Source organism: Pteropus medius, unplaced genomic scaffold (assembly GCF_902729225.1).
Source record: "Pteropus medius unplaced genomic scaffold, Ma_sr-lr_union100, whole genome shotgun sequence".
NCBI lineage: Eukaryota > Metazoa > Chordata > Mammalia > Chiroptera > Pteropodidae > Pteropus > Pteropus medius.
The window spans coordinates 6,303,961-6,324,298 of record NW_024340696.1 but is presented as its reverse complement, the minus strand read 5'-3'; the positions used below and the strand labels follow the sequence as shown (position 1 = coordinate 6,324,298).

At 39.2% G+C, this 20,338-nt stretch overlaps 1 pseudogene; it reads right to left on the bottom strand.

The window, feature by feature from the left end:
* Positions 1-19,758: 19,758 nt before the first annotated feature.
* Positions 19,759-19,874, bottom strand: LOC120610303 (uncharacterized; annotated as a pseudogene).
* Between the last annotated feature and the right edge of the window lie 464 nt (positions 19,875-20,338).

Genomic DNA, 20,338 nt, shown 5'->3' with positions numbered 1-20,338 from the left:
AAATTGTAAAAGAATACATTTCTGTTATTTGAAGCCACCCAGTTTTTGGTAATGTTATCAAATACCAAAGCAGCCATAGGAAATGAGGATACTCACTTTAATCAAAATTAGTGCAAGTCTGAGAGCCTAGGCCTGGACTGGTAAAGAGTATGGCTGGGATTTATTTCAAAAGGACAAGGCTTAGTGAGGACCCCTTGGCAATGGCCTACTTTTTGGGTGAACTGAGCAGATTGGAGACTGTAATTTTTCCTATCTGTGTCTTAAATATAGAAAAGTCTTTTGTTTTTCTCTAATACCTTGTCTGCTACTTTACTCCCCCCTCTACCCACCCCTCACATCTCTCTCTCAGCATGTTGAGAGCAACATTTCCCTGCGTAAAGGTTCTGACTCACTCCTTTTCAATAACACCCTCTTCCTTGATAAATCAATACCCTGACCAAAGTGATGGTACATTTAAGTCATTAAGCAAAGTGGCTACAGCGGGAAAAATGTGATGCAGCTTTGTCGCCAAGGTATTTTTGCTTTTGGTCTTATTTACCTGGATAATGTAGTAAAGTACAGCTTCTAAACACTGACTTAGAAGAAAACTGGTTATACAGAGCTGTGAGAGGTTTGAGCAAGGAAACTGAGAAAAGGCAGGGAATGAGCTCTCACAGAAAGGCAGGGATTGTCTTGGGCAAGTCACATCCCCTCTCTGAACTTCCGTAGTCTCGGGGTGAGGGGTAGAATAGATGTTTTGTTTATGAATCTGTACTCTAGAGTTCTGTGACTCTTATCTTTTAAAAAATAGCAACATCCAGAATAATTTGTAAAATCTTCAACCCTCAGGTTTGCTCCTTTGGGGGGGACTTTTTCACTAAGGACATAACTATCTTTGTAAATTTTGTGTCACATGATAGACATTCACTTACCATGTTTGCCTTCCAGAGATGCAGAGAAGCTACAAATGGCACTGTCACCAATAAACGAGCACAGAGAGCTTCAGGTAGCAATGATTCAAGGACTACTGCTGGGAAAATTTGAATGCAGATGTTAATATTCCGTCCTTTCAACTAACTCTTTCTCTCTCTCTCTCTCTGTATGTGTGTGTGTGTTTCTTTGTCTCTCTCTCTCTCTTTCTTACACATTTTCTCAGTAAAATATGTTTTATTAAATTTTCTGAAAAAAATAAAATGCAGATAAATAAAAAAATCAGAACCATGCATAATTTCACCACTGAAAAATAAATACTATTAGCAGTTTTGTATTTGCTTTTGGATGCGTCTCAATGCACTTCCGTTTGTGCGCGCGCATGCGCGCGCGCGTGTGTGTGTGTGTGGGGGGGAATATAATTTAAAAATCAAATTTACAATGAAATATAAAAATTTTTATGAACTTTTGTAAACTCTCAAAAGGTTTTAAGGGGCACAACTTTCTAGTTAAAATATATTCAGAAAATCAATAATATATTTTAATCAGTACCAAGAGCCCCAGATTTATGAGGTCTCTGAGAAAAGCAATTTATTGGGCTGATCTTTTATAGGGAGACCAGATGGCCATCTTTGGGCAGGCCATGCGTGGTTCGAGGTAACCAAAATAGTGGACAAAAGCCCCCATGCTCTGCTACAAAACCAAGAACCACCTGAAGGTTTTAGTTCCATCACTGGTTGGTCATTTATTGAACATCAACTACATGTACAATCTCATAGCCGATACTGGAAAAAAAGTATAATAAATTTATTCTCTTCTGAATAAACTTAAGGTGTAAGTTTAAAGGAAATTAAGTTCTAGAACTCACTTTTTTTTCCAACTAAAATCTTAGGCTAAAATTAATATATAAAATAGATCAAAACAGACTGTTCCGGAGGATGCAGAGGTGGAGGCCTGGAGATCCATCCACAAGGTTTTCCTAGGGACCCCCTAAGGACTCCACAAATTACAGTATGAAAACCAATAGTTCCAAAAGATGCATGGAAACATAAATGGGTAAAATTGTGTGACTGTCAGTGTGGTTGGCTGTGGTGACGAAACCACAGTTAATATGCTCCCTCTGTGGGCTGGGTGCTCTTACTGGGGCTTTAACTCTATCAATCAATCCGGCTATGTAGGTATAAGCATTCTTATTTGATGGCTAAGGAACCTGAGGTTTGGAAAGAAAATGATTTCTATTTGGCAGGCCTGAGATTCAGACACAAGTCTAGCTAACTCCCACATCTATGACAACTTATACACTTAAATAGATGGAAGAGTCGACTACTACGACTACTACACAGACACACACACACGCACAGGCATAGGCACAGGCACAGGCACAGGACGTACGTGATTGATTGTGAAATGAGAGGTAATGGCCAAATCTGGTATATCTTCACCAGCTTTGCCAGTGGAATGGGAAGCAGTAGAATGAGAGCTAGAAGTCTGGGCAGAATATAAATATTCTGGGTGTGGCCATTGGAACATGACATAAAAGAGGATGCATCTTCCAGGTAGGTTATGGTGAACAAAGACTGATATGTGCTGATATCTATACTATGTGTGAAGAACTATGAGGATGAAAACCACATTGTTTAGGAAAATTACCTGGAGGAGGAAGGACTTGATTCAGAGTTAAAAACAATGCTTGTTTTAACTCAGAGGATCTCTCTTTCAAATAATTATTAATTACTGTATCATTTTAACATATATCTACAAATCCTTTGCTAACTCTTCCCTCTAGATGGTAGAGCTTAATTCTCCATTCCCCAAAAGTTGCATGAAATAGTAAGTTAAATAGTACCATAATAGGGCCCTGAATTAGGCTTTTCTGACAATTAAAACAAAAGAGAAATATATTGGATTTCATTGCTGCCTAATGAGTGAAAACCAAATGATTCATTTGCAGAAGCAAAAATAAATAAATATATATATTTTTCCTGTTACTACATTTAAGATAGGAACGATCATGTAGGCCTTTGATTAGCTCATCAGTGACCGAACAAGAAACTGTAAAAACAAAGGAGCCGTCCAAAGAGATGATCCTTGTATAGCTCTTTATAAAAAGGTTTCATATTTACAATCACATTTTAACTCAATGAAGATATTCTCGCAAGGTCAAAGAGAATGCAAGCTGATTCGTTTTTTTTAATGACTATCGAAATTGATTCTGAGAAAAATGCCTTGAAGAATCGAAAAGAATAAATAGTTAAGCACCACTTTTATCACACCTATCTTTAACTAAAAATGTTTCAGTGATTTTCATGATCTATTTAGGTTAGGTTTAAAACTAAATATTCTTTAGTAAAAGAGCTATACCTCAGAGACTCATTAGAGAATTCTATCATAAACTATTCGTACTTAAGCATTTGCTAAAGATTTGTATATTACTGACTTTGGCTGTTGGCAAGTATCTAGCAGATTTGTGAAGGAGGGCATGGAAGGAGGATGGTTGGATGGGACCAGGAAAGGCCAGCATGCCAGAGGGATAAGTTGGGATTCTATTGGGATTTTCTCAGCACCAGGAGATATGGAAAAAATAACGACAGAAATAAAAAGAATGACGAATATTATATAAATCCTTTTATGTATTAAAAAAATATTTATTGAATACCTACCACCGTTCTAGTTTCTTGGGATGCATCAACAAACAAAACACATACACAAGCACAACAGTCTACCCTTACAATACTCATATTCCAGTAGAGAGAGACAGACAGTAAACAAATGGATGAATAAGTAAGTTTTATAGCGTATAGTGTATAGACGATAATTGTTACGAAGAAGGAAAAAAATTGAGGAGGATAAGGGAGATCAGAAATGGAGGAGCGCGTGCTTTTAAATGAGTGGTCAGGGAGGTCTTGCTACAAAAGTGAAATCTGAGCAACGCTTAAAGGAGATGAGGCAGTTCATTGTGTAGATATTCGAGAGAAGCCCCTTGTGGTTCAGAGGGAAGGGTCAGAGCTGGGGCAGAGCCAGGAGTCCAGTGAGCTGGAGAAAGGAGTAGGAGGTGAAATCAGGGAGGTGATGTGGGGTCTCACAGGTCACTGTAGGAGTTTCGGCTTTTACTCTGAGGCTAACCAGGAGCCGCAGGAAGGTCTTGAGTAGAGGGGTGACTCAACCTGACTTAGGTTTTAAAAGGAATTCTCTGATTGGGGCAAGGATAGAAGCAGGAAGCTCAGTTTATGAAAGAAGACCCACTGAGCCATGGAATTCAACAGAATCAATTACCAAGGACTGCTTTGTGAGTGAACTCAGTGGAGCTGGCCAAAGAAGCTTGTCACAGCATCAAGCTGATGAGAGGAAGGCTCTTTCCTAGTTTTCCTAGTTGTGCGTTTCTTAGGTGGGTAAATTGAACTAGGGAGCAATTCCTGGGTGTCCTGGTGACCATGGAGATGGCTGCCTTTGCTGCCGACCCAGGCCTCAGTCCTGTGATCGTATATATATGGCTGCCATATTTTCACTTTCTTTCAAGACATGAGAGTCTTTAAAATCTCTTCTGCCGCTTTTTCTCAGAGCAGAAATATCTCCAGCAGCCTCCTTCATTTGACCTTGGGGCTGGGGAAACGGAACAGTAAGACATTAATCTGGCCGAATTCAGTCTGTTTCATGGATTCTCTTAAAGTGATTCCCAACGCTGTCATTCCGGGCAGAGGCATGTCGACTAACAATGAAAGAGGGGTTAAAGAGGCTCAAACTAGCTCATCCCCAGACAGACTTTTAGAGCAACACTGCCCAATAGAAATATAATTCCAGCCACATATGTAAGTAACTTTAAGTAGTCTGGTAGCCATGTTTTAAAATGCAAAAAGAAACAGGCAAAATTAATCTCAATAATATATTTTATTCAATTTAATAAATCTAAAATATTATGTCAAAAGCTAATCAATTTAAAAATTATTAAAGAGGTATTTTAAATTCTTTTTCGTACTAAGTCTTCAAAACCTAAGGTGTATTTTACACTTCCAACACATCTCAGTTTAGACCAGCAACATTTCAAGTGCTCAGAAGCCACATATGGCTGGCTAGTGGCTACTGTACTGGATAGCATAGCTCTAGAGCTACATATCCCAATATGCCCGTATTTCTCCGATCAGCTAACTTTGTACACAACTGTTTTGTGCATCAAGCACTAATGATCTGTAGAACTTAGAGTACAAAACTGGAATTTGGTCTTACATGATAGAAGGTGGAAATATCATGATCATATCCCTTCCTCAACTGCAATTTATCTTCTATTGTCCACACTGAGAACATATATAAATCAGAATGGGCCTTGTAAACAGAAAAGTGTTTAGCCCAAGCTGATTACTATTACAACTGCTGGCTCTATCTTTGACGCCACTAGAAGAGCAAAAAGTCCTCTCCGTGATAAGGGTGATGAGCTCACTCCAGGGGTTTAGCCTCAGAAAGGTGTGAAACTCTAACAAGGGCAAACAGATCTTTATTCGAACCAGATTTTCTCTAGTTGCTACTGTCAGGGTAATTTACGGCTAATGTTTGGTGTGTTATTCACCGAGGCAATTTATTTCCAGGCCCCGTGTAGGGTCTCTATATTGCCTGTTGATGATTGCTGGTTCTGGTTAGGGAAGTGTCTCCAGAGAGCACAGTCAACAGGGCCAAAACTCAGGCTTTGGCAGATGTTTGAGCTAGGCGAGTTGCAGCCCAAGATGAAAGAAAGGAAGCTGGGAGGGTCTCTGCATGGCTTATAGAATTCCTGTTACTTCCTCCTAAAGTCAAATTCAGGCTGTTGGATAAATCTAGGAATAAAGTGCTAAAATTGCCAAACAGGCCAAATTAATAACAAGGATATTAAGGCCAGTAGAGACAAGAATTAAGAAAATATACAGGTATTTGACTAGACTATAAGCATTTTGAGGATTGAGTCTACTTTGATGCATACCACCCCTTTGTGGAGTGAATGAGTGATATAAGTAATACATTTTATTACTTTTTGGCCCAAGACAACAATCAGTTTAAGCCTCTGTGCCTTTCACAAAGCCAAGTTATAGAATTCTGAAGATTGTATAATTGGGCCAGATGACTTTTAAAGTCCTTATGAGACCCTATAATTCTGTAATTTGACAGGAAATGTGCTAATGAGTATCAAACACCATTAGGCCTGAAAACTGAAAGCTCTAATTGCATTTTAGGGTAGCTACTACAAACAATGCTTGTCAATTTTTTTCTTAGTTCCAAATTAGTGTAAAAATGAGACTTTACTGAGTAAGGAGGGGCTTTCTTGTGTGTTTATTGCTGATGGATAAAGCACTGGATGAGAAAGAAGCCCATGATATCAGGCACTGACCCCGAATCTTTGTGTCCTAGGCAATCCTTAGACTTTTGTGGGCCCTCGTATTCATAACTGGACCAGATAATCTGCCAAATACTATGGGCCCTGACTTTTTATATGAGCTAAAGTGAAGAAGCTGCCCAGAGGCACATCGTTGCCCAAGGGCTATGACAAATACATTTAGGTCTCATAATTCCCCAAGCATTATATGGGATTCTTTGTTCTCTCCAGATTCTTTAGGCCCAATGTAAATAAGCAGAAGAATGATTCATATTTGTAGTAGTGAATGTCATCAAATTCCAGGAAGTCCAGGACATTCTGAGAAGCTCAAGAGAGAAACCATCAGTTTGAAAAGTGAGCAGTTGACAGGCTCAAGGGCAGACAGACTGTCCCAAAGGTGGGCAGGGAGATAATTTTCCTCTAAGCTATCTCTCTCCACCCAATTCAGCTTACTACTAGAGTAATTGCCCTAAAACCAAAGCCAGATCTAGTCATTCCCTAATTCACAAACCCTAGATGGCTCCTTAACACCTGCAGAAGAAAAACACCTTGATGAGGGATCTCAGACTGTTGCCATCTGACCCCAAGCCATCATTCCAACATTATATCATGTTACATCCCTCCTGTGCACTATGGGTGATACCCCAGCCCACTGGACCGCTCAAAATTCTTTGAATTCTATGTGCGTTTGTCCCACTACAGCTGTGTTTTGTGCTACAAAGCCCTCCCTTGCCTTTCTGGTCTACTCAAATCTTTCGCATTCTTCAATGGCCTACTCACATCTCTCTCTTTTGGTGCCTACAGCCCACTAAGCACTCCTGTCTCCCATAATAGACTACTTACATCTTCCCCTTGCTTTAATTTAATTCTGCGTTCGATTAGAATTTGTTATCTAAGTGTCTGTTCCTCCCTCCTCTGCAGTTTTATTTCTGATGACATGGATCATGTCTTATTAATATTGTTTTTCCCACATCTCCTGGTACAGTCATGTGCCCCTTAACAATGGGGAAATATTCTGAGAAATGCATCAGAAGGCAATTTCATCATTATGTGAACATCATAGAGTGCACTTACACAAGCCTAGATGGCATAGCCAACACACACTTAGGCTTATATGATATGGTCTATTGCTCCCAGGCTACAAATCCATATAGCATGTTACTGTACTAAGCACTGTAGAAAATTACAACACAGCGGTAAATATTTATATATCTAAATATAGAAAAGGCACAGTAAAAATAACATATAAAAAATGGTATCTATACAGGGCACTTACCATGACAGGAAGTTGCAGGACCAGGAATTGGTCTGGGAGAGTCAGTGAGCGGTGAGTGAATGTGAAGACCTAGGACATTACTGTGCACTGCTGTAGACTTTATAAACACCAGCCCACAGCCTTAACCTTATTTCTTTCCGACAGTCAGAAATAGAACATCAAAGTTGTCAGTGCTCCCTGAACTGGGATCTGGGCTAAACTGATTGGACATATTGAGCAGAAACTGGCTGGGTGAGGCGTAGGTCACCACAATAGTGACTGTCAGAAAAGAGTGAAAGGTGACCTCAGGATATGTAGGAATAAGAAATCAAGATGGAGAGAAAAAGAAATATAGAGGATTGCCATGGCAATGTGGTTTTGGCTATTGCATGTTGGAGCAGTGGTCGGGTTAAGGAATTTTGTTGTCTTCATTAAAAAAGATGATGTTTAGCATGGAGAGGCTGTAGAACTAAGGACTCAATATTTTGACTTTGGAAATTTGTTTTTGGTTCTATTGTCTCCTTAGCACTTAGCACTTTCTAACATACCTTGCAATTTTTTCATATTTTTGTCTTGTGTTTGGATGTTGGCTGGGAAGAGACTAGAATATAAGCTCCATGGGGCAAAGATTAGTGTTTACATATCCAAGTACACATGGTTTTTCACCGCTGTATCTCCTGTGCCCTAGTACATAATAGGCACTCAATAAATATTTGTTGAAGGAATAAAGATCATAAGCCCCAGCACCATGGTCCTGCTATATCAGCCCCTGGATGGTTCTATGATGTAGAAAGTTAGGTCTTGGTTATAGCTGCTGACTCCATATTCTGATGAACACAAAGATTAGGAGCTTCGGCTTTGGACTCCAAACAATTCGATTTAGTCTTTTTACTCCCCTGCTTCTCATCTCAATGAAAATAATTTTTCATTTTCCTTACCAGCCAACAAGACACAACTTGATCTGTCCTCTGACTTTGTCCTCTATTTCCTCGCATACTATTCTCCCCATGTTTGTTTCCTCACTAGGGCTTTTCACCTGCTCTACCTGCCTGAAACACTTCCCCCCACCCTTGGCCCGACTTCCAGCCCTAGGTCTTTACAGAACTGCCTCCTTGTCATCAGTTCACTGTCCACCACCTCAGACAATTCTTCCTAGGACACCCAAACTAAACAGAGCCTTGCTATAGCTGCCCCAGGATCGCTCTGTCCCTTCACCCTGCTTTGCATTCTTGATAGTGCTTAACAATGAACTTCCGATTCTTTGTCTCCCAGTATTGTCTGCCTAAATTGGGAATTGGGTGTTTTACTTATCAGCTCCCAACCTTTGTTGGTTGAAATTTGCCTCTACAGGTGTTAATTTCTTGTCTAATTATGAGTTGCCTATGGGCCAACGAATCTCTGGGGACAGAAAATAAAGATGCTAGGTGCTCATTTGAGGTGATGTACTATCAGTGCCAAGTGATAGAAACCCTCAGGGAGAAGCTCAACTCAGAGGTATGGCTGAGGGGCCTGAGGGGGCACCAGAGGCTTCCTACACACTTCAGTTTTCCACCCTACCTGCTACAGATGTGCAAGCTTTATGAGAAAAGGAACCCTGTCTCTACTGCTCTATTCTTAGTGCATAGAGTAGTGCCTGGCCTTACTTTGATACTCAGCAAATGTTAGCTGAATGAACTAATTAAATTCTTTAGCCTTTCTTTGTCTCTTTTTTCTCAACTATAAAAGGGCAATAATAATCCAATTGATTGTGCGTGGTTGCTGTGAAGGGTAAGTCAAATAAAACATGGAAGATGCCTGGCACAGAAAAAGACCACAATAAATTATAAGCTATTATGATTCAGCTGTGTGACTTTGATGTAGGGAAGATCACTTAATTCTTCTAGGCTTCGATTTTTAAGTAATCATAATTGTACATTTTTCCAAGTTTGAATAAGAGCAAACTGTGATAATATATAAGGATGACAGTATTATATAGATATACATTGTTATTATCACTCATCATCATCCTTTCAAGTAGCAAGGGTTAGTTATAGCTGGAAAGGCAGGCAAAATTCTTGTTCTCATAAGGCTTCTAGTCTAACAAGGGAGACAGACAATAAACAGAATAGATATATAAGGAAGTTGGCCCTGAATTTTTGTGTCCTAAAAGCAATCACTTGACCTCTGTGGTCCCCAGTATTCATAACTGGACTAGACAATCTGTCAAATCCTATGGACTCTGAATTTTCTTATGTAAGCTTAAGTGGAGAAGCTGCCTAGAAAATGATATTTGCACAAAATCCTGACAGAGAGGAAGGAACAAGCTGAGTATTCTTGTCAAATTACATTGTTTTGTTTACCAATCAGGATATGCTAAGAGATGCTGTGGCAGCAAACATCAAAGGTTTATTTCTTGTTCATTCTACTTTGTCAGGCAGCTGTTTGATGTTGTCCTCACTCACGGTCAAGGGCTCTACCGCTTAGAATGTCTTAAGTAACAGAAGCTGAGAATAGAGAGCGTTGGAGAGTCACACATTGGCAATTAAGAGCTCCAGCCTGAAAGTGACGCACATCACTTCCACCTACGTCTATTGACCAGTCATGTGACCGTGCCCAACTGCAAGAAGGCAGGGAAGTATAATCCTCCTGTGCACTTGAAAGGAAAGAAAAACTGGATGCAGATGAATAATGGAAATGTCTACTACATTTAATAATCTCCTTTTTCCACGGAATAAGATCACAAAAATATACGTACATCAGCATTTATAAAATATTTTCTTATGGGAAATTTCAAACACACAGAAAACAGGGCAGTCTAATGAACCTTCATGTATCCATCCCCCAACAACACACCACTATTTCTAACCACTGAAAAAATTTTTATTGTACAAATGAGCTTCATTTATTTATCCAATCTCTTTTGTTGGATGTTTGGGTATTGCCAAATTTTGCTACTATAAATCATACTTCAGTGAACACCCTTACTAAAAAGTTGTCACTTACTTGATTATTTCCATATGATAAAACCCTTTGGCCCTTTTAATGGCAACTTCCAAACCCACTTTCCTCCCTACCACCTGACTTCCTGGGTCACTGCTCATTCCCAAAGCAGTACAGAATCCCAGAATAAAGGAAAAAAAGGGCAGCGGGAAAAACGTCAAAGAGAAATGTTTTCCTATTTCAACCATACTCTTGACCTATATATATTTCAAGGAAAATATGATTAATACATAATTTATCAGACTTAATTAAAATATAATTTGTGATTTAAGAGTTTAGCATCTCTTAAAAGATTATTTAATATGAAAAAAATTTTAAAGCTGTATTTTCTGCAAAATCTTCCACTCTCTATTATAAATCTTATTAGAGAGAAACACTTGGAGTGAGAGTGAGCTTGCAGTTGATTTGAAAGACATAACTCTTTGTTTCAGACACAAACTGTATGATTTCAGTCAAGTTATTTAGCCTCTCCGAGCCTCTATTTTTTTTTTTTCCATTTGTAAAGTGGTGACTCTAACTCACAGGTTTATTGTAACATGTAGATAACACGATGTGTGTGAAAACATCTATTACTGTGCCTGGCAATTGGTAGATGCACAATAAAAACCTCCTTTCCTTTTTTATTTATTCTTTATCTTTTAGTTTCAGAATATACTCAAGGCATGAACACTGCAGTGATTTTCAAAGACAACATGTATGTTAAAGTTCTTAGCAAGTATGTGTCTTCTTGAGGACACGTTCAGTAATCAATAAAACTATTTTGAAATTAGTGTTTTTCCATGACCCCAAAACCAAATTTTGGAAAATTCTTTCAGGTAAGTCCTTTCTTTGGAAAATTCCCATTCCGTCATTTTCAGAAGCCAAGTGCTACTTACCCCAGGACCCAACACCTTTCAATTTGTTATTTTCAATGTTAATAAATGATTTCATTCATTTCCTGTTCTCCTCTGCTCACCAACCAGCCAGCAGCAGTCACATGCCAGGCTTAAAATAACTGTACTGGTAAACAACTGATTCACATTATTAGTAGGATATCTGTAATCGTGTTACATAGTCAACCCAGCTGGAAATGGGCAGACATGGCTCCCAGCATCCAGCTGTGTAATTTGGTGAATGCATTGATGAATAGATTTAGGAGAACTTGGAAAGAAAGGTGTCATAAAACTTGAAAGGGTGGGTTCAAAGTTAGTGAAAACAGAAGGCTGTCTCACTCTTGTCATGTTCTGCAGAATGCCTGGCACACACCAAGCACACAGTTGACATTAATAAGTACCTGAGATGAGTGGACACCACTGGGGGGAGGGCAAGTGTTCGTCTCCAAATTCAATTCTGCTCCAATCTTTGTTCAAGACTCTTCCTATGATTTTTGTCTTTTTCATCATTTAGGGTTTCTTTGCTCTCATGGTCAAAATCTTCTTCATGTTTCTCAGGTCATATGGTGCAAAGGCTGCCCCCCCAAGAAAGCTCAGTACATATTGTTGAACGAACAAAAGATACAAGTCATTTTCTGCAAATTTCTGTGTCACTTTCTGCAAATGATACAAGAAACTAAACTTTGAATGTTTTGAGAAAGAGAAAGAAAGAAGGGGGTGGAGAAAGAAAGAATGCATGCCTTTGTCCACAGATACTGATATGTACAACTTTAAAGTGTTCCCTACAAGGTGGGACACCAGATCACACTGTGGTGCAGTAAGACTAATACTCATTATTCATGGCTTTCTGATGTTGAAATTTAATTAAGAAAATTCAAAGCAGCATTTGAATCTGGTTTCTCAACAGTGATTTTGATGACTTGAGTTGTGTTTTTTCATCCTTATTGCTTTCAGATATACATAAATCTTTTCCCCTCCCTCTCCATTTTTTTTCCATGCATGTGAAATAGGATACTTTTCAGTACTCTTGCTTTCTTTTGGAATCCAGACTTTTCGCTTCCTCCACATCTGCTATGAAACTGAGTATTGATTAATGTGACCCATAAACCTAACTGGTTCAATGAGGCCAATGACCAATTCCTATTCCTGGATTTTAGGAGTTTCTATCATTTTTTCCAATCTCTCTCTTAACTGTGTTTTTTAAGTTTATGAAAAGATTAAAGGAAAATTATACCAGCAGTAAAGTTCTCAACCACATCTGAGGCTTACATTCCAAGCCTATGGACTAACATTAACCCAGACTGTCTCACTAACTTTAAGATAGAAATATTTCGACCTTGCCACTTTGTCCCATAAAAATTACAGTGCAATATGAAAATATCCAAAACCTAAACATCCCCAGAAAGTACTTCCTATTTCTTTGAAAGTCTCATAAATATGACAAAGAATAGTTAGCGATAAAATAGGGTCATCACTCAGTGATTTCACAGGATAAAAAATTTACTTAAAGAGAAAAAATTGTAACCCTCAAGGGTCTGATATTCTGACTTAGAGTGGTGAAAAGGATGCTATACAAGATGCTTGCTATGAAGACTAGGAGAGTGTCTCAAATCATAAGATTACTTTTTCTCAAGCAGAGCAGGGATATACTTACAGTCCTTGTGTTACAAAAACCCAAAGGATGCTCTTTACATAGAATACAACGAAGCTATAATTCTCTGTAAAACATGAACACCAGAATGTATTCATGCAAATGAACAGGGTCTTCCTCAAAGTATCCACCTCCATAGAAAGGCTCATTCCAAAAAGATTGCCTTGTTTAAAACTTTGAGATTACCTTAAAAGTCTGTGTCACATTTATTTTTCGGAATGTCCTTAATAGCTGCAAATAATCCTTTGATGGTGGATTTGACATTTGAAAATATTAAAAGCCTTTAGGTACCAAATCTCACGTAAATTATAGGGCATGTCTTTTTGTTGTTGTCGTTGTTGTTGTTAATAAAAAAAGCAATTTGGGGATATTTAGATTAATTTTTCTATGTAATTGAAGTGATTCTGGAAGCTTTTCCTAAGATAATAAAAGAAAGTTAGGAGCAAAGAAAATAAAAAATAAACATGTGGCCTTCTAATGACATAATTTTGAGGGGAGCAAAGTGGATCTGATTATTTTATATTTTTTCCAAATCATGTTTTGTTAATATCTCATGCTAAATCTAATGTGAATATTTATATTGGTGCCCCAGTATCCTTAGGAATAAAACAAGAATATACTTTAAGGAGGATGTTTCTGAGAATGTGTACATTAGAAGACTGAGAGGTTCCTCTGGAAATTTCAAATAAAAATCTAAATAGAGAATTCTCTTGGCAAAACCTCTGTATTGAGGGAAAGAATTTGATCCCCTGGCCCAACTCCATTATGAGTTTATCAATATTAAGTGTTCTATATTCAATATCACCATTTTGCAGAGGGATGGTGAGAGGAAGTCATCATGAGTTAACATGATTCCTAAGAAAGCTGTGTTTCACATTTTACTTATTGATAAGAGATCAATGATTCTGCACAAGACTTCCAATTGCAGACAAAATAATTAATCAATCAACATATTTCTCTTGATCTTTTCATTTTAATAATAAATCCAAGGAGATGATAAGACTGAACATGTTGGACTTCCCCCCAAACCAGGAAACCGCCCCTACCCTTAGGAGCGAAAAAAACAAACTCAGCAAATAAAATCACTCTTCGCACACAGAACGATTACTTCTACCGACTGAGAAGCCTCCCTGTTTCCTATTTGCTTCTATTGAAAGTAGAATCTGTTAGGGTTAGTGAGAGCCCAGAGGTAGGACAGATGGAGCACATGTGTCTGTCTGTCTAATGTTGCTCTGCTATTGCAGGGGTGCTCACAGGATCATGGGAGGCAGTGTTGAGTGATCCCTTTTATGTCTAGACAGTTATTCAGAATGAAATAGATGTCTGGCTCTTGAAACTAACTTCTGAGTCTGGAGATATTTTGACTTACAAAGACCCAAATAAGAATGGATGACATTGTCTTGGGTGAAGCCACAGAGACTAAGAGGAAAAATGAGCAGGGGATGGGAAGAGGGGAAAGAGATCTGTTGCTGAAAGTTAAAATGTCACCTAAGGCAGGATACTGACTATAATCAGAATCCTCTGTGTTAAATCACATTGACCTGGAAAGTATTCTTCAAGTTCAGCTACCCCAGACATCCAGATAACCTGCCTTAATGGTCTTAATGCCCCCAAATGATTGCAAGTTTTCTTAATGGCTTGTTTTCCTTTGGCATTCCTAGGACCCTCAATTTTAGCAGAAGCTAGAACAAGCCTCTGAGGATTCACATTACACAGTGTCCATGACCATTTTATGAATTTCATCATAAGCAAAGCCAGTTGGACAAAGAACGGCTCCTGCTTTGCCTCTCCTCTACCCCGTTTCCCTCCATCCCAATTTTTCAAACTGTGGAATGACATTCGAAAGGTTTTTCTCATGACTAACCTGCTTCTATCTCTTCATAAAAGTGCATCATCCATTGCTTGGCCAAATTAATGTCTCTGCTTTACCAAGAAAAGAGAGTGTGATAGACTAGAATATGTTAAAATAGAATAAGAAGAGATAAAAGTACTTTCTAAAAACTCCCTTCTTTTTTCTTTCTTTCTTTTTTTTTCCTTTTTAAGCTTTACTATCATCTGCCTGCCAGGTGGAACTTATTTGGATAATATAGCACAGATGTACCTTGTTGTACCCAATAGATGAATTCCTGAAAAGCTGCATTTGATAGATTTTTATAAATTGAATCACATTTTCCTGTAGGCTTGTATTAGAGTAACAGGAGCCATTATCCACATTTGACTGATCTTCAATTGGCAGAGACCTCTAACACTTGAGCTTCAAGTTTCTCAGCCAAATCTCTATGTCAAACAGTTAATGATCTGGAAATAATAAGCTCTTATGTGAGCTAGGAGAACACTATACTTAGAGAAAATTTGATTGTATCCCTCTGAAAGTAAAGAATCTTTAATGCATAATGGGAATTTTCACTCATGGAATCTTAGACTACCAGGAACATCAGAGATGATGCAATCCAAACCTCTCTTGCAGATGAGGAAACTGAGGCCTTGAGTGTTTATTCATCTGTGATAGCATGTGGCAATATAATATGAAACAAAGAATATCGATTTTGAGATTGACAGCCTTGATTCAAATGTTTTCTTCTCAGCGTCTTAGCTGTTTTGCTTTAGGCAAGCATTCAGAACTTTCTGAGCCTAGTTTCCTCATCTTTAAGATAGAGATAGCCTTACCCATCTTGCAGGGTTGTAAAACTTCAACAAGGTAATGTGTATAAAATGATTACACAGTGCCTAGAATGCATTAAGAGTTTGATGAATATTTGTCTTCTTAATTTCCTCTTTCATTGGATTTTTTAAATGACATTTTTAAAAAATGTATTTCTTTTAAAAATTGCAAAATACTTGTTACTGAAATCCAAAGAAGGTCAAAGGATATAGAATAAAAAGCATATGGTTCCTTTTCATCCTCCCACACCCCAAGCCCCTTTCCTCAAACCTCTTTCTTAAAGAAAACTCTGTTAACAATTTGGTTTCATTTGTATCCTTCTAGAATTTTTTCTTCACTATCTTTTTAGGTGAAACACATCTGTACTAAAGTCCTTATGAGAAACTTCAAAAAGTCTTTGTGTCAGCCCACTATTTCCATAAAAATGCTGTGTAACAAAACAACCACAAAATCTCAGTGGAATACAACCATTAGTTTTTATTTCTCATTCATACATCTGAGGGTCAGCTGGGTGGCTCTGCAGATGTCAGCTGGGTTTGCTGGGCGTGGCTCCACATGGAAAGTGCCAGTTTAGGTCTGGTCCATGGATAAGGTTTGGTTCTAGGTTCAGTTCAGTTCTACTGTGTTTGTCATTCTAGGATCATCAGGGCTCGTGAGACATGTTCTTTTCACATCAGAGGTTAGAGGTTCCATGAGAGATGAGTGGAAACGTGTGATGTCTCTTGAGGACAAAGCTTGCAACAGGCTTACTGTTATTTTGGGCCAAATTCCACTGGCCAAAGCAAGTCATGTAGCCAAGCCTACCAAAAGTGGGGTAGGGAAGTAATTCCATCTCTAGGGAGAGGATCCGCCAAGTGTCACATGGCAAACAGCATGGCTAGAGGGCAGAGCAAACGACTGGGAAGGATAATGCAGTCCTCCATAGTCACAGCAAGAGCGAATCCACTTGAAAGCAGAACATGCCCCTTCCTCTCCCCACGGAAAGACTATAAATTCCTTGTGGGCAAGGACCATGATTGTTTTCTTCCTTGTTCTACTTCCAACATCAAATTTGGAGATTGTCAGAAAAAAGAAAAAACATATTCAGTAAATATTTGTTGAATGAATATTGAGAATCCTGGTCCAGGAAAGTCCGAGAAAAAGGCAGCAGGAATATTAACCCAAAATGTTATTTGTGTGTATTTGTGAAGCTGTCTCTTTTCCTTCGGAGCTCCAAATGCATTTATCGAAATGTGAAGTTGGCAGCCAGGATTCAGAGCAGGCCAAAGGTTCTGGAGTTGGCCCTCCATCAGTCAGCTGTAATTTTTATGCAAGTGTAAACCTTTGCTTAATTGCTCTGGCCTGCCGATCTGAGAATGGCAAGCCCATCAGTAACATGGAAATATAGAATGCACCCACAGCTCGCCTTTAAATGTCAGCAGCGTGGCCGTGGTGGTGGCCTGAAAACTAGATACCGTTTCCAACCCAATTGTCTGTCATAATTTGTTGTTAACAGACAGAGATGGCAAAGGGGACATTTTGGGGTTACTTGAAGGACAACAAGCTAACTGAGGCTGTGGAAAGGACTTATTCCTGAGTGGGGAGGAGGGGAGGCTGGGCTGGAAAGCTCAGAGCTGGTGCCTTCCTCTGAGGAGCTGGGAGCTCATGAAACGGCCTTGACTGCCCTTCAGTTCCCTTCAGATTTACCTCAGGGCCATTCACTTCTCTTTGTGTGTTATTTAACAGTTATCTTTCAGATAATCATAGTGTATTTATATAATTAGCCTAATTGTAGGTAATTGTGTGCCGGCACTGTGTAATTATGAAACCTAGCCTCCAACACTGTGGCACAGTCTGTGGGCAAGAGGCATGGTACATGCAAAGCAGCCACTTGATCTTTCTTCCCATTCAAGGATTTTTTTTTTTTTTTTCCTTTCAAGGTGCCAGAAAGGAAGAACAGCCTTCTTTGTAAATCCATTATCTTCAAAACAAGGCTCCTGACAAACACATTTTCAGAAAAGCAAGGGCTTTGTAAAGAGTCCTGTGTTTTGGCACTGGAAGTCTAAACCACGTGCAGCAGGAATGCTGTGTTGTCTCTGGAACTGGCAAAAATTTTCCTTCCTACACTGAGCAGCCTGAGGGTTAAATTGCAATCTTGTGGTTAATTCTTTCACAGTATCACTTAAGGTGATTTTGAACTGAGACCTTATATATGTTCTCCTTAACATAGGCTAATTAGCACAAGTCTGGGGGGGATGGAAAGGCCTCTTCTCTCCTAGAACATCTCTGCTATCAGCCTGACCACAAATGCCATTGTCCAGGCATCAGACAGGACACATAGGGACCACGTGTTGAGCATTTTAAATCTGCCAGGCCAGGCTCTGTGCCGAACATCGACATACATTATCTTACTGAACTTGAACACTCTTCGCGAGGGTGGGTGTTATTGTTATCCTCATTTTACAGATGAGGCTAGCAATTGGCTAGCAAAAGGCTAAGCAATTGCCTAAGTCCCACAGCCCATGAGCAGCTTCACAGAAATTTCAATTCACATTCTCTTGAGCCCAGAGCTTTTGCTCACACCACTTCTTTTGATGAAGGGTCATCCATTAGTGCATATTTGCCTTTAATATTTAGTCACATGCTTACTTTCATTGTCTGCTTGAAGAGTGAGGTAGGGATTAAGTAAGTACGGGGGTGAGTAAGAGCAGGGTAACAGCTACCTGAAAGAACATAAGGACACTGGTGACCACTGGGTGGAGGCCAGAGGAAAGAATGAGGATACTGCATTGAAATGGGAGGTAATGAAGAATGCAGAAAATCAACTGAACCAGCAACCAGACTTGGTCTTGTATATACAAGATCACAGATGTCACCAGAAAGTCAGCTCGTCTGGGGCAGCACAATTTTGTCTATACGACTAACTCTGAGAAAAGTTCTGGCACTCCAAGAGATGCTTAACAGATATTAGTTGAATAAATGAAACTCTTGGGTAAGTAGAAACTCATATGTCTCTGGGTTCCAAATGGTTATGAAAATGACTGATGCTGGCCAGATTAAGAACACACAAACATAGCACAAGTGACAAATACTAATAGGGAGAAGGCCTAGAATATGTGTGTGACTTCCCAAAGTCACAAACCTAGTGAGTAGAAGAATTATTAATAGCACCCAGGTCTCCTGACTTTTTGTCCAGTATTTTTTCCATTATCACTGCTACTCAAGCTCACAGGAGTGTATTTCTTGCATCCACAGTAACAAATTTGTTTAATTTAATCCATTATTCTCATTTTACAATGGAGAAACCAAGGCCCAGAGAAGGAAAGGAACTTGCCCAAGATAGTATAGCAGTAAATGACACAGCCAGGTTTCCTGGCTGTTAGCCTAGAGTTCTATCTATTAATCCATGTATGCCAGGGAAGTATCTTGGCTTTGTGGGCAGCCAAAATACTGTGAGAGTTCGCGAGGCTGTTCTCCTACTTGAAAATTGGGACACATTTTTAAATATAAGTGCAGAAGTAAAACACTGTTAAGACAAAAATGGGACGTAAGTTAAAGATTGTTCCCTCGTACCATTGGAGAATATTAGATCTAGAAGAGCTTTCAGGGAGCAAAGAACCTATCACCCTCATATTACAGAGGATGAAACTGAGGCCCAAAGGAATTAATGAGGAATAATTTTTTGTTATTTCCATTATGGTATGTACTGTCTCTCCAGTGTTATTCAGAAGCCATGGAAGGTGAGACAAAGAACAGAAGCCTAATAGACCAAAATAAATTCTCATCCCCTGCAATTAGCAATTCTTTCTCACTCACCAATGCCACTTTCCTCTGGAGCATTTAGGGAAGATAATCACCAGCATAGATGGAATGAGGGACATGGAGTAGATGGTTCCTAGATATTTTTATTCCTGTGTGAAGGAGCAAAGAACTTGTCCTCATAGGGGATGCTTTTCAATGTTCAAGAGAAGGAAATCATTCCAGGAGGGCAGAGCCTTGAGCTAACCTTGGAGAAAAAAATTAGAGAAGGAGGCAAATGAGTGGCAGATGCTCTTGTAAGACCTTTTGCATCGTATAATGGGCAACAGGGAGTTTTTGGTTTTTGTTTTATATTTATGCCTACAGCACCTGGTCTTCCTAAGTGGTCTCCCATCCAAGTACTAACCAGGCCCAACCCTGTTTAGCTTCCAAGATCAGACATCCGGCTTGTTCAGGGTGGCATGGCTATAGACCATGGACCATGGCTCCACCTAGGGCACGAACCCAGGACCTTCTGTGTGTAAAGCAGATGTACTAACAGCTACACTATGGAACCATATCCAATGGGGAGTTTCCAATGAGACCTGGACCAGAAACTCAGGACCCCAGAGGGCCAGCAGGTACACGAAAGAAAGAAATGGAGTGTTTGTCTCATCTCATTGTGAGAGCCAGTGATTTTCGCAGTATCAGTATTTTTTTTTTCAAGAGATGCTATAGACACCTGATTTTTTAAAATTAGGAACAAATTACATTTTTTAAAAGTGCAGTGTAGAGTGAAAAACAAAAATGAAATCCCGTATCTGAGGTCAGAGTTGGCTGCTGGCTTACAGGTTAGAATCTCGATATTAGAGCTGAGCTGAGCTGACCAATCAGGGCAGAGGTTGTATCCTTGGTGGCTAAGATAGGGCAAAAGTGTAAGATGTGTGGGAGGTTCATT